General features: G+C 38.1%; 1 long non-coding RNA gene across 1 annotated transcript in view; it reads right to left on the reverse strand.

The window, feature by feature from the left end:
- Positions 1-11,480: 11,480 nt before the first annotated feature.
- LOC129657744 (uncharacterized) overlaps positions 11,481-24,789 on the reverse strand; it is an 85,533-nt gene continuing 72,224 nt past the window's right edge. Inside the window, exon 3 of the long non-coding RNA XR_008717062.1 lies at positions 11,481-12,104. This is a non-coding gene — a long non-coding RNA (uncharacterized LOC129657744). The remainder of the gene's footprint in view (positions 12,105-24,789) is intronic.

Consider the following 24,789-nt stretch of genomic DNA (forward strand, 5'->3'; position numbering starts at 1 on the left):
GCAGCCGAAGATGGAGAAGCTCTATACAGTCAGCAAAAGCAAGACTGGGAGTGGACCATGGTTCAGATAATGAGCTCCTCATTGAAAAATTCCAGCTAGGTTGTTTCCTATTATCTGTGTTTTGGACTGCTGCTGAACAGACATCCGACCACCTTGGCCATCTTATACTTTGCCATCAGTGGTCAAGCTTTCCTTAGTTTTTGACACTCCATAGTGTAGATACAAACTCCCCTTTCATTTTCTTGCTGTTGCTGCTGCTGTTTAATCACTAAGTCATGTTCAACTCTTTGCAACCCCATGAACTGTAGCCTGCAATGCTCCTCTGTTCATGGAATTCTCCAGGCAAAAATTCTGGAGTGGGTTTTCCATTTCCTTCACCAGGGGATCTTCCAACCCAGGGATCAAACCCACATCTCCTGCTTGGCAGGATTCTTCACCACTGAGACAAAGAGTTAATACAAGACCATACTCATTTTCACTCTTTTTTAAAAGGCTTAAAAGTAGTAGAGGGAACTATAACAACAACAACAAAAAACAAAACAAAACAAAACAAAACACAAAAACACAGAGCTGATATCAGATTTCTTATTTTTAGATCCCAGTGAATATGTCTCCTATTGGGCATATTTCTCTTTAGCTCCAACAGATATCCATTTTGCAGAAATGTCATACCTTTCCAGACAGAAATCAACTTATTTTTCCCTCACTTTACTGCTATCAACCTATTTGTCTTTATTATTAACCAGCAAGAATGAACGTTGACAACAATATGTCACTCTCTTCAAACTATAATCTGGGTTCACATGTTAAAACCAGATTTCCTAGATTTCCATCCTATTATTGTCATTTACCAGCTGTGTGATATTTGGGAAATTACTTAACCTGTCTGTGCCTCAGTTTTATGAGTGTAATGAGGTTAATAATAGTATTTTTCTCACTGGGTAGTTTTGAGAATAAATTATTATAATATTAATTATAAATTGCTTAGCAAATAATGTTCAACAGGCATTAAAAATATCATTACTATTATTCACAATAGACAAATGTATTCAACATCCTCATCTGATCTATATTTACTCAGATACTTTTCCCAAGTCAAGCCTTTAAAAACAATTGTTTACAACCTATTTACATTTTCTTCCCTTGTGGCTCAAATGGTAAGAATCTGCCTGCAATGCTGGAGACCCGGATTCAACCCCTAGGTTGGGAAGATCCCCTGGAAAAGGGAATGGCAACCTGCTCCAGTATTTGTGCCTGGAGAATTCCATGGACAGAGGAGGCTGGCAAGCTACAGTCAATGGGGTTGAAAAGAGCTGGACAAGACTGAGCAACTAAAACACACACATTTGTTTAATTAAAAGATCTATCCTAGAATAATGGGTTTCTGCCTCAAATGTATGTAACACCTTAACTCTTAACTTCAGTAACTGAAAAGGTTAGTAAATTACAACCAGACATTTACAGGTTTTGTCTTTATTTTTATTTTATATGGTCCCATCAGGCTTTCCATACATCAGAAAACTGGAGCAAGGCTATAATCTGAGAACATGCAGAGGACCATAATGTTGTAGTTTGCATTAAGAACATAAGGACCCTTTTATTAAAGTAAAAATGTTCTCAGAACCTCATAAGATAATCTTTCTCAGAATTTACTGACTGAAAAATGCATGACAACGCACTTCTTTGCAAAGCTTTTAAAGACTTTGTGTTTTATTCATTATAACTATGGATCTAAATTGGTTCAAAATTGGGAAAGAAGTATGTCAAGGCTATATTCTTTCACCCTGATTATTCACTTATATGCAGAGTACCTCATGCAAAATGCTGGGCTGGATGAAGCACAAGCTGGAGTCAAAACTGCTGGGAGAAATATCAATAACCTCAAATATGCAGATGATACCACCCTAATGGCAGAAAGTGAAGAGGAATTAGGGAACCTCTTGATGAAGGTGAAAGAGGAGAGTAAAAAAGCTGGCTTAACAAACATTCAAAAAACGAGGATCATGTCATCCAGTCCCATCACTTGATGGCAAATAGATGGGGAAACAAGGGAAACAGTGACAGACTTTATTTTCTTTGGCTCCAAAATCACTGCAGATGGTGACTGCAGCCATGAAATTAAAAGACCCTTGCTCCTTGGAAGAAAAGCTATGACAAACCTAGAAAGCATATTAAAAAGCTAACACATTACTTTATTGACAAAGGTCTGTCTAGTCAAAGCTTTGGTTTTTCTAGTAGTCATGTGTGGATGTGAGAGTTGGACCATAAAGGCTGAATGCCAAAGAATTGATGCTTTTGAGCTGTGGTGTTGGAGAAGACTCTTGAGAGTCCCTTAGACTGCAAGGAGGTCAAATCAGTCCATCCTAAAGGACATCAGTCCTGAATATTCATTAGAAGGACTGATGCTGAAACTGAAGCTCAATACTTTGGCCACCTGACGCGAAGAGCTGACACATTAGAAAAGATCCAATGCTGGGAAGGATTGAAGGCAGGAGGAGAAGGGGATGACAGAGGACAAGATGGTTGGATGGCATCACTGACTCAATGGACATGAGTTTGAACAAGCTATGGGAAATTGTGAAGGACAGGGAAGCCTGCTGTGCTGCAGTCCATGGCTTGCAAAGAGTCAGGCATGACTGAGCCCTGAACAATAGCAACAATGTATCTAAAGTCTGATTTTCTCTGCTTCTGGGACCAAGATGTCAAGGATGCCCAACCAGAATGGAATAAAGCAAGGGAGGCAGATTCACTGTTGACCATTGTCACCTGCCTCAAAGGTACACTCAACTCTACCCAGAACTGTATTTTCAATCTAAGAACATCTTACTCTGCCATCTCTCTCACAAGTGTTTAAACTCTCTAAACCTCTGCCTCTCTACAGCTTCTTCCACACACCCTTTCTGGCCTCAAATTCTAATTTCTGGAAGAAGCAGAAGCCATCAAACAGAAAATACTTCCTTTACTAATATGAAAAATATATAATCCTACCTAGATTGACACCTGTTTATCTTCAACACACTGTTATTAACTCTACTCACAATGCTGCACATTACCTCCCCCACGACTTATTTATGTTATATTTGGGCATTTGTATTCCTTCATCCATTTCATCCACCCCTTATTCCCTAACCTCTGACAACCACCTATGTGTTCCCTATAAATTCACTTACATTGCTGTTTGTTTTACATTCCACATGTGAGAACTTAAGTATTTGTCTTTCTGTGTCTGACTAATTTCACATAGCATGATGCCCTCAAGGTCCATCCATATTGTCATAATTGACAAGACAGCCTTCTTTTTTATAGCTAAATAATACTCTTCCATGGATTTTCAATATACTCAAGTCTCTCCTAACATGAAAACCCTCCTTCAACCCTACTTGAAATTATTTCCTTCTATCTCTTTCATTTCTCAGGCAGTTTTGAAAAGTTTTTATTAGTATTTAGTCTACTGATTTCCACCTTCTCCATTCAATCTTCTGTCACTTTAATATGGCTTATTTCTTATCATTTAAAATACAATCTTGATAAGACTTACTATATTTATTTTTCTTAAAGACTTTGAATAGAAATGGAATTATCCATGACTTAATATATTGTATATGTCCTCCTAAAATCATTTGGAATTGATGATATTTACTGAATAGAGTCAAAATTTTTAAATGATTCAGTTTAGTTCAGTTCAGTCGCTCAGTCATGTCTGACTCTTTGCAACCCCATGAATTGCAGCATTCAGGGCCTCCCTGTCCATCACAGACTCCCGGAGTTTATCCAAACTTATGTCCATGGAGTCGGTGATGCCATCCAGCCATCTCATCCTCTGTTTACCCCTTCTCCTTCTGCCCCCAATCCCTCCCAGCATCAGGGTTTTTCCCAATGAGTCAACTCTTCGCATGAGGTGGCCAAAGTATTGGACTTTCAGCTTCAGCATAAGTCCTTCCAATGAACACCCAGGACTGATTTCCTTTAGGATGGACTGGTTGGATCTTCTTGTAGTCCAAGGGACTCTCAAGCATCTACTCCAACACCACAGAACAAAAGCATTAATTCTTTGGCGCTCAGCTTTCTTCACAGTCCAACTCTCACATCCATACATGACCAATGGAAAGACAAAAGCCTTGACTAGATGGACCTTTGTTGACAAAGTAATGTCTCTGCTTTTTAATATGCTGTCTAGGTTGTCATAACTTTCCTTCCAAGGAGTAAGTGTCTTTTAATTTCATGGCTGCAATCACCATCTGCACTGATTTTAGAGCCCCCAAAAATAAAGTAAGCCACTGTTTCCACTGCTTCTCCATCTATTTGCCATGAAGTGATGGGACCAGATGGCATGATCTTAGTATTTGGAATGTTGAGCTTTAAGCCACCTTTTTCACTCTCCTCTTTCACTTTCATCAAGAGGCTTTTTAGTTCCTCTTCACTTTCTGTCATAAGGGTGTTGTCATCTGCATATCTGGGGTAATTGATATTTCTCCCAGCAATCTTGATTCCAGCTTGTGTTTCTTCCAGCCCAGGGTTTCTCATGACATACTCTGCATATAAGTTAAATAAGTAGGGTGACAATATACAGCCTTGACATACTCCTTTTCCTATTTGGATCTAGTCTGTTGTTCCATGTCCAGTTCTAACTGTTGCTTCCTGACCTGCATATAGGTTTCTCAAGAGGCAGGTCAGGTAGTCTGGTATTCCCATCTCTTGAAGAATTTTCCACAGTTTATTGTGATCCACACAGGCAAAGGCTTTGCCATAGTCAATAAAGCAGAAATAGATGTTTTTTTGGAACTCTTGCTTTTTCCATGATCCTTTGGATGTTGGCAATTTGATCTCTCGTTCCTCTGCCGTTTATAAAACCAGCTTGAATGGAAGTTTACGGTTCACATATTGCCGAAGAATTTTTAGCGTTACTGTACTAGCATGTGAGATGAGTGCAATTGTGCAGTAGTTTGAGCATTCTTTGGCATTGCCTTTCTTTGGGATTGGAATGAAAACTTACCTTTTCCAGTCCTGTGACCACTGCTGAGTTTTCCAAATTTGATGACATATTGAGTGCAGCACTTTCACAGTATCATCTTTCAGGATTTGAAATAGCTCAACTGGAATTCCATCACCTCCACTAGCTTTGTTCATAGTGATGCTTTCGAAGGCCCACCTGCCTTCACATTCCAGGATGTCTGGCTCTAGGTGAGTGATCACACCATCGTGATTATCTGGGTCCTGAAGATCTTTTCTGTACAGTTCTTCTGTGTGTTCCTGCCACCTCTTCTTAATATCTTCTGCTTCTGTTAGGTCCATACCATTTCTGTCCTTTATCAAGTCCATCTTTGCATGAAATGTTCCCTTGGTATCTCTAATTTTCTGAAGAGATTTCTAGTCTTTCCCGTTCTGTTGTTTTCCTCTATTTCTTTGTGCTGATCGCTGAGGAGGGCTTTCTTATCATTCCTTGCTATTCTTTGGAACCCTGCATTCAAATGGGAATATTTTTCCTTTTCTCCTCTGTTTTTCACTTCCCTTCTTTTCACAGCTATTTGTAAGGCCTCCCCAGACAGCCATTTTGCTTTTCTGCATTTCTTTTCCATGGGGATGGTCTTGATCCCTGTCTCCTGTACAATGTCACAACCTCTGTCCATAGTTCATCAGGCACTCTATCAGATCTAGTCCATTAAATCTATTTCTCACTTCCACTGTATAATCATAAGGGATTTGATTTAGGTCATACTTGAATGGTCTTGTGGTTTTCCCTACTTTCTTCAATTTAAGTCTGAATTTGGCAATAAGGAGTTCATGATTTGAGCCACAGTCAGCTCCTGGTCTTGTTTTTGCTGACTGTATAGAGCTTCTCCATCTTTGGCTGCAAAGAATATAATCAATCTGATTTTGGTGTTGACCATCTGGTGATGTCCATGTATATAGTCTTCTCTTGTGTTGTTGGAAGAGGGTGTTTGTTATGACCAGTGCATTTTCTTGGCAGAACTCTATTAGTCTTTGCCCTGCTTCATTCTGTATTCCAAGGCCAAATTTGCCTGTTACTCCAGGTGTTTCTTGACTTCCTACTTTTGCATTCTAGTCCCCTATAATGAAAAGCACATCTTTTTGGGGATGTTAGTTCTAAAAGGTCTTGTAGGTCTTCATAGAACCTTTCAACTTCAGCTTCTTAAGCGTTACTGGTTGGGGCATAGGCTTGGATTACCAGACTATTAATTTTTATTCTTTAATGAATTTTGGTGGTCTATGTATATTTATCCTTTTTGCTTTCCTTGGGTTCATTTTCCTATTTTTCCTTAAGTTTTTAAGATGGATGCTTATCTCATTGATTTTCGGTCTTTCTTTTTTTCAGAAATAAGTATATAACTCAGTTTTAAAATGGAGTCCTTACACTATTATTTTTTATTCATGTTTAAATATTTGTTATTTTCTTTGACCAATTAGTTATTAGGAAATGTAATATCTAATTTACAAATACATTTGGTATTTTAAAATTATCTTTTCATTATACTCATTCTAATTCAATAAAACTACAGTAATTTTATATAATTTGCTCAGTGTTATCTGGAGTTTCATTAAATTTGCATTACAGTTTATTTCATTGTCAGTTTTATGTGTATCTTATGTATTATTGAAAAAAATGACAATTTTGAGACTCAGGGTTCAATGTACATTATTGAGAATAAGACTACCAACTGTGTTGTTTGTTCAAATCTTCTATATCTTTACTAAGTCTGGGTTTTGGTTCTCATAGTAGCAAGTTGAATGAAATCTCCCTGTATGATAGTAGATTTATTGCATTATGCCTGCCATCTGTCACTTCTTTTTCTTTATAGTACATCTTTGACTATCTTATTCTGTGCAAAAAATGTAAAATCACTCTATCTTCCTCATATGAAATGAAAGCTTTTATCCCACATAATGATTTTTTTGCCTTAGGGTCTATTTTGTCTGATATTAAAATAACTGTAACAGCTTTATCTTAGTAGGTGACTCTATGCTTTTTCTTTCAACCTCCTCGGGTCTTTAACTTTTACACGAATCTCTTGTGAATTACATATAGATGGAATTTAAAAAATAAAATCTGATCATCCTTATAGCTGTTTCTTTCAATCCATTCTATTTTCCATTACTGTTCATTTACATTTTTCTCATTAATAAAACATGCCTCCTTTTATTGATATTTAATACTGATATTTAACTGATGGACATTTCTCAATATACCCTACATGCATTTTGATATTTAATGATATAATTGTATATTTTAATGGTTGCATTTAAGTTTAAACACACTAAATCAACCCTAAGGGAAAACAATATATATTTCTCCCCCAAACAGAATTTGCATATCTTAACTATGATTATAAAGTATTCAACACTGCTAACATTCATGCTTTCTTCAACAAATATTTCAGTTCTATGTTACTGATATATCCCTTTATTCTTTTCTTACTTATTAACAATTATAAAATTCTGGCTATGTTCACAGTACTACTTGAAACACTTAAATCTTTTTAATTCTCAAAATAATCTTATGATATTATTCAACATTTTTGTTTTCTCATTTCTGCATATGTTTAGCATTTTATGTTGTCATATATGTCTAGATTTAAGTCTTTTTCTCTATATTCAATTTATCTGTTCCTGAAATATATTATTTAGAAGTTCTGCTAGTGAGAATGCACTGATGGTAAACTTTCTGCAATGTATCTATAAAATGACTTTATTTTGTGCTTGTTCATAAATCATGGTTTACCTACATAAAAAAAAGTCATGCATTATAATTATTTAAATTAATTCAGTTTTCTGAATGATTTTCTAAATTCAGTTGGTACTCAAGAGAACTCTCCTGTTGGTATCATAGCTTTTACTTTATGTGTAATTTTTGTTTCACTTTAGATGTTTTTAAGATCTTCTCTTTATCTTTAAAATTTAAAACTTTACCAAAATTCTCTTAAATGTGGATTGCATTTGTATAACACATTTGTGTTTTATTGCACTTCCTAAATCTGAGCATTTCTGTCTTTCACCTATCCTAGAAAAGTGTAAAAAATTATCTCTTAAGATATTGCCTATCCAAAACCATCTGGATTTCTCCCTCTGGAATTCCCATTAAATATATCAAACTTTCTCTTACCTATCATATCTATAACTACTACTCTTTAATTCTCTTTTTCTTCATATGTTTCATTATATATTTCAGACTATTAAGCCATTCTCTCGAGTTATTAGCAATATAATTTTAATACTCCCACTGACTATGAAACTGAAATATATCTATTTTGCATTTCTGTAAGTTTTACTTGGTTCTTTTCTAAAGTTGTCTGTATAATCTTGATTTTCTATTATTATTTCTTTTTTTTAATTTTATTTTATTTAACTTTACAATATTGTATTGGTTTTGCCATATATCAAAATGAATCTGCCACAGGTATACATGTGTTCCCCATCCTGAACCCTCCTCCCTCCTCCCTCCCCATCATCCAGTGCACCAGCCCCAAGCATCCAGTATCATGCATCGAACCTGGACTGGTGACTCGTTTCATATATGATATTATACATATTTCAATGCCATTCTCCAAAATCTATATTACACTTCTCACAAATTATTATATGAGAAGTGTGAGAGCCTTTTCAAAACCTGTTTCTCTTCAAAAAGCATTGGCATTGATACTGTGGGGTTTCCCAAGGTGCTTATGATCATATTAAACAAAAATTTTTGACTCGGGGTTTTCTAGACTCTAAAAAAGTAAATATTCAAACACCATATATGGATGAGAGCTGAATTCTGGTTATTGATTCTCAGCATAGAATGCTTTCCAAACAAGATCAGAGCATAACAAGTGTAAAATACTTTATTATCTCTTTTCTTGGGAGTAGGATTTTCATGTTTTTGTTTATTCTTTCTTCACTGGTAGTCATTTGAAGGTCTAGCCTTTATTATGGTATCTCAGTTTTAACTCCCCATTTTGCATACACCCAAAGCCCTATCTCCTATGCTTAACTATTAAAACCCATAGTTTTAAGTACAAAGAAAAGATGTTCTCTCAAAAACTCCATCATTAATTCAGGTTTACCATTCAGGTTTTAAACTTTTCACATTCTTCTGAAATGTGGCTACAGGCAGAAATCTTACTTTCTTCTGGACTCAGTTACATATTATTCTTTTTATCCAACAGCATTAGGGTTTATTTTGGTTTATGTGTGTGTATACGTGTGGTTTGTTTAACACATAATCATTTAACCTCCTCATGCTCAAATCAACAATGATCTCCATGTCTTTATGCCTAGGGCATAGTTGATTAATTCTTCTAAAGTTCAACATACCTTTTGGTAGCATTGAACACTGTAGACCCCCCTTTTAAGGTACTTCCTTTGTTGGCCTTCCACTATATTACCACATTCCTGTTTGTTCCCTGTCTCACTGTTTTATCTTTCTGACTGGCTGAATATCTCATGCTCCTTTCAGTTCAGTTCAGTTGCTCAGTCATGTCTGACTCTTTGCAACCCCATAAAATGCAGCACATCAGGCCTCCCTGTCTATCACCCACTCCCGGAGTTCACCCAAACCCATGCTCATTGAGTCGGTGATGCCATCCAACCATCTCATCCTCTGTCGTCCCCTTCTCCTCCTGCCCTCAATTTATCCCAGCAACAGGGGCTTTTCAAATGAGTCAGCTCTTGGCATCAGGTGGCCAGAGTATTGGAGTTTCAGGTTCAACATCAATCCTTCCAATGAACACCCAGGATTGATCTCCTTTAGGATGGACTGGTTGGATCTCCTTGCAGTCCAAGGGACTCTCATGAGTCTTCTCCAACACCACAGTTCAAAAATATCAATTCTTAGGCGCTCAGCTTTCTTCACAGTCCAACTCTCACATCCATACATGACCACGGGAAAAACCGTAGCCTTGACTAGACAGACTTTTGTTGGCAAAGTAATGTCTCTGCTTTTGAATATGCTATCTAGGTTGGTCATAACTTTTCTTCCAAGGAGTAAGCATCTTTTAATTTCATGGCTGCAATCACCATCTGCAGTGATTTTTGAGCCCCCCCCCAAAAAAAAATAAAGTCAGCCTTTGTTTCCACTGTTTCCCCATCTACTTGCCATGAAGTGATGGAACTGGATGCCATGATCTTAGTTTTCAGAATGTTGAGCTTTAAGCCAACTTTTTCACTTTCCTCTTTCACTTTCATCAAGAGGCTTTTGAGTTCCTCTTCACTTTCTGCCATAAGGGTGGCATCATCTGCATATCTGAGGTTATTGATATTTCTCCCAGCAATCTTTTTTTTCTCCCAGAAATCTTGATTCCAGCTTGTGCTTCTTCCAGCCCTGCATTTCTCATGATGTACTCATGCTCCTTTAATAGACTCTTTTAAATAATAAAACTAAGCTTTATCCAATGTCCTCTCTTCTTCAACCATACTCTATGAGTGTTCCTGCCACATTCATTATAAATAATTACCAACAAAGATTGTTTTAAAGCACAAATCTGATTATTTCACTCCACTGCTTATATTTATTCAGTGATTTTCAATACTCTAAGAATATAGATGGTGTTTATTAGCATGGTCTACAAAGGTCTTAAAGAAGATCTCTCCCCACCTACATGCCTCCCCAGTGCCATGCTTTCTCTCCTTCTCCCTTCATGTTGCCCCTCACCTTCTTTAGTTCTTCATATTCACTATTCTTATTCCTAATGCAGGGCTTTTATATAACATTTCCCTATGCCTGACACAATCTTACATCTTCTTTCATCTAAATATTGCCTACCCGTTCTTTAGAACACAGAATTCAGCTATGTCAGAGTTGTCTTTACTAGTTGCTTTGAACATCTCAAATTTATCTTTAATTTACTCTCAGTTATTCATGGAATAAATAATTATTATGAACCTACTGTGTGCCCAAAACTGCCCTATATGTTGGGCTATATTTAGCACTAAGTAAAATACATCAAATCTCCTTCCATATAGTTGAGAGAGGCAATAGGGAAAAATGATATGGAAATATACATAGTATGCATAAAAATACATAGTATTCAGAAAGTGTTTGCTAGTTGAGAAACAAAGTTTAGAATTTGCCACAGATTATTTAAATTAATAATACATGTCTACGCTAATTTCTAGTCATTACTTGACCCCCAATATTTTTCCATAATGCCTACTGCACTCAGTTGCTCAGTTGTGTCTAACTCTTTGTGACCGCATGGACTGTAGCCTGCCAGTCTCCTCTGTCAATGGAATTTCATAATTCCTATCACACTGTAAATGTTCATTAAAAATTTATATTTGTATCATATTTATGTGCAATGAGACATTTTATGTCACATCTGCAGACTTCTTGATACAATATTCTTTTCATTAGACAACAAATATTTGTTAGTTAGTTCAAGTATAACCTTGTGTCCTGCACTATATACCATCTTGAGGTTTATATTCCCTTGGGTTCTGAAATGAAATAATAAACAGTTTAATAAAAATAAACATGAATTCTTAAATCCATCATAATAATCTTATACCTTTTAATAAGGAACCAACACTCATCAGCTGGAGAATATAAGTACTGTAATTTTAAACTCTCTCAAATTTATATCACCTCTATTATGCTCTGCATTAAAATTGAGTAGTCCACAGCCAAAGCTAGCAGAGTATCTTTTCTACCATTCAAACAAGGTCATTTTGTAGTACAGTATGTTGTGCATTGCATAATGTATCTAAGGATAATCATGTTTAACCAAAAAATATTATTCTAGGACTAAAATTCAGTTGCAGAACAAAGAATCTAGCACGTGCATGATGCCAAGTATGTTTTCAAACAATATTAGTTCCTTCAACCCAAGTACAAGAATATCTGAACAGATCCAACTTGTCTCTATTTTTTTGTTGTTGTTCTTTGACAGGGGGTCAGGGATGGGGGCCATTAACCTGAAACATATTCCAATGCTTGTACAACTGAACATAGGAAGAGATAAGAATAATAAAATGAACCTTGGTAGCTGGGTACTAAAATAAAATTGAGTTAAATTCTAAAACTTTCCCAACTTCTGTTTTTTAGGATTGTTACTGTCTTCGTATTGATCCCTCTTGCCCAGAGGCTTCCAGTGGATATTTCATTGAGTTATCTGTAGAAGATGAAATAAAAAGATATTTATTCTACTACACAAATGAGAGCAATATAAATACACAAAAACTGTCAAACTAAGGAGATATACAGTGTATTAATGCAAAGTAATCAAAATATACTCTGAAATACAAGTGATGAAAAGAAATTTTAGAATTCAACCAAATGGTACCTTATGATCCTATATGCCTTTCCACAATGGAAAAGAGAGTCATTTGGAAAGACTCATCAACAACTCTTGAAGATAAAAAGGGGGAGTGGGAATGGAGGAGCAAAAGAAGGGAATGAAGAAGATAGGGGAGCAGAAACCAAGAAAAAGTGAACAGCAATCAACTGTTGTGGATCATGTCCACAAACATTGCAAGAGGGTATAAAAATATATGAATTTTATTTTTTCTCAACCTCTTCCTAACTGTTGAGGGGAAAAAAAAAGAAGGGAATTGAGCTAGAGCCAAGGCAGGAATCATTAATCTGGGAACATGACTTAGGGCAGCTGGCCAAAAGTAAGGCAAGAGAAATAAAAAGATGATCCATCAAAAAAAGATCCCTTGATCCAAGAATCCTTACAGAGACCTAGACTCCTGTTGGGTGATATATACTCAACCTAAAACAAGGAAAATATATATCCATAAGCCCCCTTTAACCTCCTTTCCTCTTGGGAAAAGGCTGGGATTCAACAGAGTGTAGGGCAACTACTGTCTGATTTACCCCTCTGGTTCTTCTGAAACACAGGATTAACTTAGTTCATAAATGAGAAATGTGCAGCTTCCCAGCCTAAACACTAAAACAATGATTTAAACATTGCCCAGATAAGCAGTTACAGTAGAATGGAGAGAGAAAAGAAAACGCAGGAAAAAAAAAAAAAAACAGACCTAATTCACTGTACTTCTATAAATGAGAATCATTAAGGGGAAGCAAGAAACAGAGAAGTGAAAACCACCTAACACGGGGACCATTTTCCTCCTGTATACTTTAAATAATCCCCAGATTACTTACAATAACTAATGCAATCCATATGTTATATAAATAATTGTAAATACAATATATTATGTAAATTGTAGGCACAAGGCAAACTCAATTTTTGGTTTGGGGAACTTTTTGGAATTTGTCTTTCAATATTTTCAACCTGCAGTTGATTGAATCTGCAGAGTTCAAATCTGAAGATATGGAGGGCTAACTGTATATGTATTAATATGCATATATTAATACATAATAAGATGACATAATGAAAATATGCTATGATTCTAAATAAAAAAGGAGTAAGACAAAATCTGGGTGATAAACATAAATTAAATGCAGTCTTTAAGGTTGTGGGACAGGTTCATCACTCTAAAACATACATGTTTAGTGGGATACGAGGAGATTCCTGATTCAGGAAATGACCTTGTTAGAAAAAAGGAACCTATGGAGCACAGCAGGCTTCCCTGGTGGCTCAGCTGGTAAAGAATCTGCCTGCAATGTGGGAGAACTGGGTTTGTTCCCTGGGTTGGGAAGATCCCCTAGAAAAGGGAACAGCTACCCACTCCAGTATTCTGGCCTGGAGAATTCCATGGACTGTATAGTCCATGGGGTCACAGAGAGTTGGACACAATCAGCAACTTTCACTTGCTTGGAGCACAGCAGCCGGCATCAGACTGTACCTACACTAAATTCACTCAGAACAGCTCTTGCTAGACTGTAAAAGGAGACAAAAGAGGGATGCAAGGGAAAGACAGTGAGCTTCCCCAGTCACTGGAATTAGCCTCCCCTGAATTATTGACTATGCCAAAGCCTTTGACTGTGTGGATCACAATAAACTGTGGAAAATTCTGAAAGAGATGGGAATACCAGACCACCTGAGCTGCCTCTTGAGAAATTTGTATAAAGGTCAGGAAGCAACAGTTAGAACTGGACATGGAACAACAGACTGGTTACAAATAGGAAAAGGAGTACGTCAAGGCTGTATATTGTCACCCTGCTTATTTAACTTATATGCAGGGTACATCATGAGAAACACTGGACTGGAAGAAACACAAGCTGGAATCAAGATTGTTGGAGAAATATCAATAACCTCAGATATGCAGATGACACCACCCTTATGGCAGAAAGTGAAGAGGAACTCAAAAGCCTCTTGATGAAAGTAAAAGTGGAGAGTGAAAAAGTTGGCTTAAAGCTCAACATTCAGAAAAAGAAGATCGTGGCATCCGGTCCCATCACTTCATGGGAAATAGATGGGGAAACAGTGTCAGACTTTATTTTTGGGAGCTCCAAAATCACTGCAGATGGTGACTGCAGCCATGAAATTAAAAGATGCTTACTCCTTGGAAGGAAAGTTATGACCAACCTAGATAGCATATTCAAAATCAGAGACATTACTTTGCCAACAAAGGTACGTCTAGTCAAGGCTATCGTTTTTCCTGTGGTCATGTATGGGTGTGAGAGTTGGACTGTGAAGAAGGCTGAGCGCTGAAGAATTGATGCTTTAGAACTATGTTGTTGGAGAAGACTCTTGAGAGTCCCTTGGACTGCAAGGAGATCCAACCAGTCCATTCTGAAGGAGATCGGCCCTGGGATTTCTTTGAAAGGAATGATGCTAAAGCTGAAACTCCAGTACTTTGGCCACCTCATGCGAAGAGTTGACTCTTTGGAAAAGACTCTGATGCTGGGAGGGATTGGGGGCAGGAAGAGAAGGGGACGACAGAGGATGAGATGGCTGGATGGCATCACGGACTCGATGGGTGTGAGTCTGAGTGAACTCTGGGAGTTGGTGATGGACAGGGAGGCCTGGTGTGCTGCGATTCATGGGGTCACAAAGAGTCGGACACGACTGAGCGACTGAACTGAACTGAAGTTTAAATAAAATTATCATGATATATTTTTGTAATGAATCATTTATTATTAAAATAGTCAAGCCAAACTTCAAGAAATGCAAGCAGAAAATTTATATAACATAATCAAAGACTTTAATTATATGCTGTGAATCCAGAAGAAAGTATCTAAACTCTTTAAATTTGAGCATATTTATATCTACATATACACAACAGGAAAATGAGAATAAAACTTCTTTAAAATGAACTCATATATTAGTATATGAAGATAAATTGGATCCCACCAAAATTTGGTAAATGAGAAATAAGAGAATCTTGAAATAGGATGTCCTGCTTATTAATCCTGCTTTTTTTTTTTTAAAGTGGATTTTTTGGAGTAATTTTAAGTGTACATAAAACCTGAATGAAAAGTATAGCAATTTCCCCTATACTCCTACATGCCTATTTCCCAGTTTCTGCCTTTATTAGCATCTTGAATTAGTGTAGTGCATTTGCTACAACTGGTGAACCAATATTGCTACATTATTATTAACTAAAGCCCATAATTTATACTAGGGTTCATTCTGTATTGTACATTGTATGGGTTTTGATGATTATCTGTCATTATATTATCATACAGAATAGTTCCACTGACCTAAAATCTCCTGTGTTCTTTTTTTTTAATATAACTTTATTTATTTTAATTGGAGGCTAATTACTTTACAATATTGTATTGATTTTTCCACACATTGACATGAATCTACCACGGGTGTCCATGTGTTCCCCATCCTGAACCCCCACTCCCATCTCCCTCCCCATCCCATCCCTCTGGGTCATCCCAGTGCATCAGCCCCAAGCATCCTATATCATTCATCAAACCTGGACTGGTGATTCATTTCACATATGATAATATACATGTTTCAATGCCATTCTCCCAAATCATCCCACCCTCACCCTCTCCCACAGAGTCCAAAAAACTGCTCTATACATCTGCATCACTTTTGCTGTCTTGCATACAGGGTTATCATTACTATCTTTCTAAATTCCATATATATGCATTAGTATACTGTATTGGTGTTTTCCTTTCTGGTTTACTTCACTCTGTATACTAGGCTCCAGTTTCATCCACCTTATTAGAACTGATTCAAATGCATTCTTTTTAATGGCTGAGTAATACTCCATTGTGTATATGTACCACGGCTTTCTTAGCCATTCGTCTGCTGATGGACATCTAGGTTGCTTCCATGTCCTGGCTATTATAAATAGTGCTGCGATGAACATTGGGGTACATGTGTCTCTTTCAATTCTGGTTTCCTCGGTGTGTATGCACAGCAGTGGGATTGCTGGGTCATATGGCAGTTACATTTGGGTTTTTTAAGAAATCTCCACACCGTTCTCCATAGTGGCTGTACTAGTTTGCATGCCCACCAACAGTGTAAGAAAGTTCCCTTTTCTCCACACCCTCTCCAGCATTTATTGCTTGTAGACTTTTGGATAGCAGCCATTCTGGCATGAAATGGTACCTCATAGTGGTTTTGATTTGCATTTCTCTGATAATGAGTGATGTTGAGCATCTTTTCATGTGTTTGTTAGCCATCTGTATGTCTTCTTTGGAGAAATGTCTGTTTAGTTCTTTGGCCCATTTTTTGATTGGGTCGTTTATTTTTCTGGAATTGAGCTGTAGGAGTTGCTTGCATATTTTTGAGATTAATTCTTGTCAGTTGCTTCATTTACTATTATTTTCTCCCATTCTGAAGGCTGTCTTTTCACTTTGCTTATAGTTTCCTTTGTTGTGCAAAAGCTTTTAAATTTAATTAGGTCCCATTTGTTTATTTTTGCTTTTATTTCCATTACTCTGGGAGGTAGGTCATAGAGGATCCTGCTGTGATGTATGTCGGAGAGTGTTTTGCCTATGTTTTCCTCTAGCAGTTTTATAGTTTCTGGTCTTACATTTAGATCTTTAATCCATTTTGAGTTTATTTTTGTGTATGGTGTTAGAAAGTGTTCTAGTTTCATTCTTTTACAGGTGGTTGACAAGTTTTCCCAGCACCACTTGTTAAAGAGATTGTCTTTTCTCCATTGTATATTCTTGCCTCCTTTGTTGAAGATAAGTTGTCAGGTGTGTGGATTTATTTCTGGGCTTTCTATTTTGTTCCATTGGTCTATGTTCTGTCTTTGTGCCAGTACCATACTGTCTTGATGACTGTGGCTTTGTAGTCGAGCCTGCAGTCAGGCAGGTTGATTACTCCTCCCCTGTGTTCTACTCATCCTTTCTTCCCTCCATCCCTTCATGCCCCTGGTAACTACTAATCTTTTTTGAGGTCTCTAGAGTGTTGCTTTTTCCAGAATGTTATACAGTTGGAATCATAGTCTATAGCCTTTTCAGATGGGATTCTTTTATTTAGCTATATTCATTTATGCTTTCTCCATGTCTTTCATGGCTTGATAGCTCCTTTGTTTTTAACACTGAATAATATCCATTGTCTGGATGTACCAAAGTTTGTTTACTCATCCATCCACTGAAGGACACCTTGATTGCTCCCAAGTTTAGAAACTGAAGAGTAAGAAAACAGTATAAATATAAATGTGTAATTTTTTTGGCTATTTGCAAGCTTTCAATTTATTTGGGTAAGTATCAAGGAATGAAACTGCTGAGTCATATATAAGAATATATTTAATGTTTTAGGAAACTGCCAAACCATCTTCCAAACATGCTGCAACCATTTCGCATTCCCACTTGCAATGAATGAGAGTTTGTATTGCTCTGTCCTCAACAGCATTTGGTGTGGTCAATGCTGTGGATTTTGGCCACGCTAATGGGTATGTCATGATATCTCATGGCCATTCTCATTTGTGATTCCTTAATGGCATATCTTTTCTTATGCTTATTTATATTTTATATATCTTCTTTGGTGAGGTATCTGTTCAGATATTTTGCCCATTTTTTAATTAGGCATTTGTTTTCTGATATACTGGATTTCTGTGCTGTCTAACAAATTACCACACACTTGGCAACTTATTACAACTCACAATTATTATCTCACAGATTTCCTGGCTCAGACATTTGGATACAGCACAATGGGGCACCCTCCACACAGAGCATCAAAGCTGGGAGGGTTTGTGATCTCATTTGGGGTTCTGGGTCCCAAGATGAGCAGTGCCCAGGCTCGCTGGTGGTGGGCTGGATTCAGTTCCTCGCAATTGCAGGAGTGAGGCCCTCAGCTACTGGAAGCTTCCCAGGGCTCCTTGCCATTTAGCCTTCACAGTATAAAAATTTGCTCCTTCAAGGTCAATAGGCTAGCTTCTGCTGCTGTTTCATCTCTTTCAAAGGGTTTGTCTGACAAGGTCAGGCCTACCCAGGATGATCTTCCTTTTAATTAAAGTCAACTGATGCAGGCTTTCATAATATTTCCAAACCCTGACCTTTACTATCTCTGACCCCACTACCCAGATGCTATCAGTACTTGAGATACTTTGGCTATCTTAGTGTACACAGTTCCTGATGGGCAAGCTTTTATTCACCAATAGCCTGTGCTTGTGGGTCTTCATTTGTGGGCTTCCCTCAGGCTGACACAGACAGCCCATGCTACCCCCACACACAGGGATTCCTGCTTCCCCATCCCAGTCCTTAGTCCTTATGATTGACAGCTGAGCTCAGCACTCCAGCTCTCTTGCTCCCACATAAGACAAGTACAGGGGTAAGTCTTGAGGCAGTATTGTCTCTGTGTAACATGGCCTGATTGTGCACCCTTGCTTGGTTTCCATCCCTTCTTCTTCTTACTCCCCTAATCTTTTCCCTGGGAAAAAATTCTAATAAGCATTGTTTATTCTCATTCATGTGAATCTTATTCTTAGTTCTGCTTCTGGAAAATTGAGCCCAAACCACATTCAGTTCTGTTCAGTTCAGATCAGCCGCTCAGTCGTGTCTAACTCTTTGTGACCCCATGAAGGGCAGCACGCCAGGACTCCCTGTCCATCACCAACTCCCAGAGTTCACTCAGACTCATGTCCATTGAGTCGGTGATGCCATCCAACCATCTCATCCTCTGTCGTCCCCTTTTCTTCCTGTCCTCAATCTTTCCCAATATCAGGGTCTTTTCAAATGAGTCAGCTCTTCGCATCAGGTGGCCAAAGTACTGGAGTTTCAGCTTCAGCATCAGTCCTTCCAATGAACACCCAGTACTGATCTTTAGAATGGACTGGTTGGATCTTCTTGCAGTCCAAGGGACTCTCAAGAGTCTTTTCCAACACCACAGTTCAAAAGCATCAATCCTTCAATGCTCAGCTTTCTTTATAGTCCAACTCTCACATCCATACATGACCAATGGAAAAACCATGGCCTTGACTAGACAGACCTTTGTTGGCAAAGTAATATCTCTGTTTTTTTAATATTCTATTTAGGTTGGTCATAACTTTCCTTCTAAGGAGTAAGCGTTTTTTAAAATCATGGCTGCAATCACCATCTGCAGTGATTTTGGAGCCACAAAAAATAAAGTCTGACACTGTTTTCCCATGAAATGATGGGACCAGATGCCATGATCTTAGTTTTCTGAATGTTGAGCTTTAAGCCAACTTTTTCACTCTCCTCTTTCACTTTCATCAAGAGGCTCTTTGGTTCTTCACTTTCTTCCATAAGGATGGTGTCATCTGCATATCTGAGGTTATTGCTATTTCTCCCAGCAATCTTGATTTCAGCTTGTCCTTCCTCCAGTCCTGCATTTCTCATGATGTACTCTGCATATAAGTTAAATAAGGAGGGTGACAATATACAGCCTTGACGTACTCCTTTTCCTATTTGGAACCAGTCTGTTGTTCCATGTCCGGTTCTAACTGTTGCTTCCTGACCTGCATACAGGTTTCTCAAGAGGCAGGTCCGGTGGTCTGGTATTTCCATCTCTTTCAGAATTTTCCACAGTTTATTGTGATCCACACAGTCAAAGGCTTTGGCATAGTCAATAAAGCAGAAATAGATGTTTTTCTGGAACTCTCTTGCTTTTTCCATGATCCAGCGGATGTTAGCAATTTGATCTCTGGTTCCTCTGCCTTTTCTAAAACCAGCTTGAACATCTGGAAGTTCACAGTTCACGTATTGCTGAAGCCTGGCTTGGAGAATTTTAAGCATCACTTTACTAGCATGATATATGAAATATAATAAAGACATATTTAACTTTAAAATTAGTCATCTTTATATACTAAGTTCTCTACATACAAAAACCTTCAAGTTATAGACTTTCAAAGATGTGAATCTGTAGTCCATCAACATCAGGAGTAAATGAAACTGCAAAGCTTGCCCTAAGTCCTGGTGATGATCCTTCAGCTCTACATCTCTCACCTCCTCTCCCTTTTCCAGTCATTAACTCTTCTTGCCAGTCCACTAGATGCCTCCCCTTCTATGCCTGCTGTAGACTGAACTACTGTACTTTTCAAGGTACTGTACTATAAGATTTTAAAATGTTTTATTTTTTATATTTATTTTTTATGTATTATCTGTATGAAAAGTATTATAAACCTATTAAAGTACAGTACTATATAGCTGGTTGTGTTAATTGGGTTAACTAACCTAGGCTAACTTTGTTGGGCTTATAAACAAACTGAACTTATGAACACACTCTATGAATGGAACTGATTCATATGTATGGGACTTACTGTAATCAATTTATGCTGAAGTGTTAGAGACTGTAATAAGTTATTACCTCTAGATAAGTTCATGGAGAAGGCAATGGCACCCCACCCCAGTACTCTTGCCTGGAAAATCCCATGGAGGAAGGAGCCTAGTAGGCTCCAGTCCATGGCGTCACTCAGTCAGACACGACTGAGCGACTTCCCTTTCACTTTTCACTTTCATGCATTGGAGAAGGCAATGGCAACCCACTCCAGTGTTCTTGCCTGGAGAATCCCAGGGACGGGGGAGCCTGGTGGGCTGCCGTCTATGGGGTCGCACAGAGTCCGACATGACGGAAGCCACTTAGCAGCAGCAGCAGCATTCTGGAAGCAAAGCCTCACTATGAAATAAACTGGTGATTATTTCAGGGACCCATAAAAAGCACGGAGAAGGCAATGGCACCCCACTCCAGTACTTTTGCCTGGAAAGTCCCATGGATGGAGGAGCCTGGTAGGCTGCAATCCATGGGGTCGCTAAGAGTCAGACACGACTGAGCGACTTCGCTTTCTCTTTTCACTTTCATGCATTGGAGAAGGAGATGGCAACCCACTCCAGTGTTCTTGCCTGGAGAATCCCAGGGATGGGGGAGCCTGGTGGCTGCCATCTATGGGGTCGCACAGAGTCGGACGTGACTGAAGTGACTTAGCATAAGAAGCAAGCAGAAATAGGAAAAAGAAAAAGAAAAAGAAAATCATGAAGATTGGTTTCTTAAAACTGTCTTACAGGACAGAGCTGTCTTTACTCTTCTAATTATTTGGTCTTAATTCACATTAAGAGCCCTCTGACTACTACTGGTTCAGAGCATTGCTGTTTCTGTTTCATTAAAATCAATGTCAGCTGAATTCTGAAGACCCTCTGCAGCTTGGAGATGGAAGTATGAAGAGTATGGAAAAAAAACAAGAGAATCCTATTTCAGTTCCTTAGTATAGTACCTAGCCTAGAGAAGAATATCACTATAGATCAAAGATAAATCCCCAAACAACCAGATTTTTCCACCTCTACTGCTACCCCCACTCCCCCAAAGCAATACAGCAGCAATTTGAAACAGGCTCCTAACTGATCTTCCCGCTTTCTCTCTGGAAATACAGTACACCATTTTCTATGTATCAGTCAAGGTATGTTTCAGTCATAAATTACATCATATACTTTGCTGCTTATAATCCCACTTTTTATTGCAATAAAAGAAAGTCCATTTTTTTAAACAATGGTCTTCAAGGCTCCATGCCAAGTCCTCTGCCCTTCAGTGCTAACCAGCTCAAGGAGTAATACTCCAGCCACACAGACCTCATTTCAGTCCCCTCATTTGTAACCCAGAGAGACTCTCTGCCTAGTGTTCAGTCACCAGCTCTCTACCTACCAGGCTACTTCATATTCATTCTACTCTCATTTTAAATAGAGTGTATGCCACACCACCCTGTTTTATCATCTTTCAGTACATTTCACTATATGAAATTATTTCATTCAGTTAGATGTCTGTTTGCTTATTGTCTGAGACCCTCCTATACACACACACACATACACAAATGCACAGACACAGGATTATAAGCATAAAAACAGTGACCTTGGTAGTCTTGTTCACTGCTACATCTCCTGCCTCTTGACAATAACAAAGAATCTGTAAAGACTAAAAATTAAATGAACGAATGAAGGCACAAATGAAAAAATCAGTGGATGGAATTTTTCATCTCTTCTCTTCTGTTAGTGGGAATTGCACAATCTACATCCAAGTTCCTGTTATGGACTTTCTGACATTTTGACTTACAAGCAGTTTGTGTTGATTTGATCAGGCTAAAATCATGTTCAGATATAATTTTCTTCCAATTAATTGGCAAAGATAAAATAAACTCACATTACTAAGATGCAGGATGGTTCAAGAAAATAAGTGCTTTAAATACAACTAGTGAATAATAATTTGATTATGCATTTTAAAATAATTTTCAAAAATAAAATGGCATAGCAATTCTATGTTTAGATATTTAGTCCAAGAAAATGATGTAAATATTTGCCAATACAAATTTCCACATTAAACCATTGAGCTGAGAAGTATAGAGATGTACAAAGGGACAATATGGCAATACCTGTCCAGTAAATATATTGAAAGCAAATATTTATTAAAATGAAAGATACTCCAAATAGTATTGTTATATCAAAAACAGTATTATAGTAAGTATGTAATACTTCTTTCCATCTATATAAGATACATGTGTGGGCAGGTATGTACTCAACAAATAATCTGAAAAGATATATCAGATTCATCAGTGGTGATTATCTCTAGATGGTAAAATTAGAGGCTATTTTTTAATTTCCCTCATTATTGATTTACATCTATACTTCACTGCTGCTGCTGCTGCTAAGTCGCTTCAGTCGTGTCTGACTCTGTGCAACCCCATAGATGGCAGCCCACCAGGCTCCCCTGTCCCTGACATTCTCCAGGCAAGAACACTGGAGTGGGTTGCCATTTCCTTCTCCAATGCATGAAAGTGAAAAGTGAAAGTGAAGTTGCTCGGTTGTGTCCGACTCTTCACGACCCCATGGACTGCAGCCCACCAGGCTCCTCCGTCCATGGGATTTGCCAGGCAAGAGTACTGGAGTGGGTTGCCATTGCCTTCTCTGATACTTCACTGGTTTTATTTAAAAATAAATATTTTGTATTTTTAAAAATGTAGTCACAGATACTCTAATATTGAACCCTCTGCATGCAGACAGAATAATGCATGCATGTATACTCAGTTGTGTCTGACTCTTTGTGACCCCATGGGCTGCAACCCATCAGGCTCCTCTGTCCATGGAATTATGCAGGGAAGAACACTGGAGTGGGCTGCCATTTCCTTCTCCAGGGTATCTTCCCAACCCAGGGATGGAACCCATGTGTCCTGCATTAGCAGGCAGATTCTCTACCATTGAGCCACCTGGGACTACTCTAGACAAAATAATGCCTCCCCTTCAAATATGTTCATATCCTGATCTCTAGAACCTGTAAAGATGTTACATTACAAGGCCAAGAGGACACTGTAGATGTGATTAAGTTAAAAACTTTCAGATGAGAAGATTATTCTGGATTATCTTAATGGGGCCAATGTAATTATTATTAACAAGGGTCCTTATAAGAGGGAAGCAATATGGGTCATAATTAAAAAAAAAAAAGCAGAGTTTGGGATACAAGCTAAGAAATGTGGGCAGTTCTGAGAAGCTGGAAAAGACAAGAAAACTGATTCTCCCCTAGAGCTGCCAGACAGATTATAGAGCCCTAACAATACATCCAGACCTCCGACATCCAGAAATGTAGAATAATAAAGGAGTGAGGTTTTTTAAGTCACTAAGCTTGTGGTTATTTATTAGTACACCAGTAGGAAACTAATACCACCACCACCACCACCCCCCTCCTCCACCGCTGCCATATAAAAATTAAGACAAAGTAAGAGGATATTTGGGGCTTTCTCAGTGGCTCAGTGGTTAAAAAAAAAAAAAAAAAATCTGTCTGCAATACAGAAACAGCAGGAGATGTTGGTTTGATCCCTGGATTGGAAAGATTCCCTGGAGGAAGGCATGGCAACCCACTCCAATATTCTTGCCTGGAGAAGCCAATGGACACAGAAGCCCTGTGGGCTATAGTCCACAGGATCTCAAAACTCTTGAGACATGACTGAAGCTACTTAGCATGCACACACAAGAGGACATTTACAAAATAACAATATTCAGAGTGACCTACATGGACAAGGGTATTAAAATCGCATTTTTCTTAGATGAAGTGATTCTTTTTTTTAAATTTTTGGACCAACTGAACCTATCTAATATAAAATCCTTTAGTATACAAACTGTGATCACAACAGCATCCACATAGCAGAGAGAGGATGGGGGCGTGGGCAGGGAGCATGGCTGGTGGAGGAGGGAGTTTTCAGGTTACTGCTTCCCTGGTCCCCACTGTGGCCTCTGGGAGTAAGAGGTCTTAGCAAATGTCAAATCAAGGCTGCCAGAAGCAGAGGGGCCCTGATACCAATATTGAGACAGACCGAGGACAGCAGGCCCCTCCAACATGCCATCTTCTCACAGGGGCAGCCTCCAGGGAAAGCCAGATCCAGTTGAGAGGAAAGAGTTTGAGATGTTCACATACAAATTTTTGAGCCTGTTTGTTCAGGCACTCGATAAGCATACCAAAATTTATACAAAGATATTCTGGAAGAAGTATTACATCACCCAATGACAGTAACAAAAAAACTTATACCACTCATACATATGGA

Source organism: Bubalus kerabau, chromosome 7 (genome assembly GCF_029407905.1).
Source record: "Bubalus kerabau isolate K-KA32 ecotype Philippines breed swamp buffalo chromosome 7, PCC_UOA_SB_1v2, whole genome shotgun sequence".
In the NCBI taxonomy this organism is placed as follows: Eukaryota; Metazoa; Chordata; class Mammalia; order Artiodactyla; family Bovidae; genus Bubalus; species Bubalus kerabau.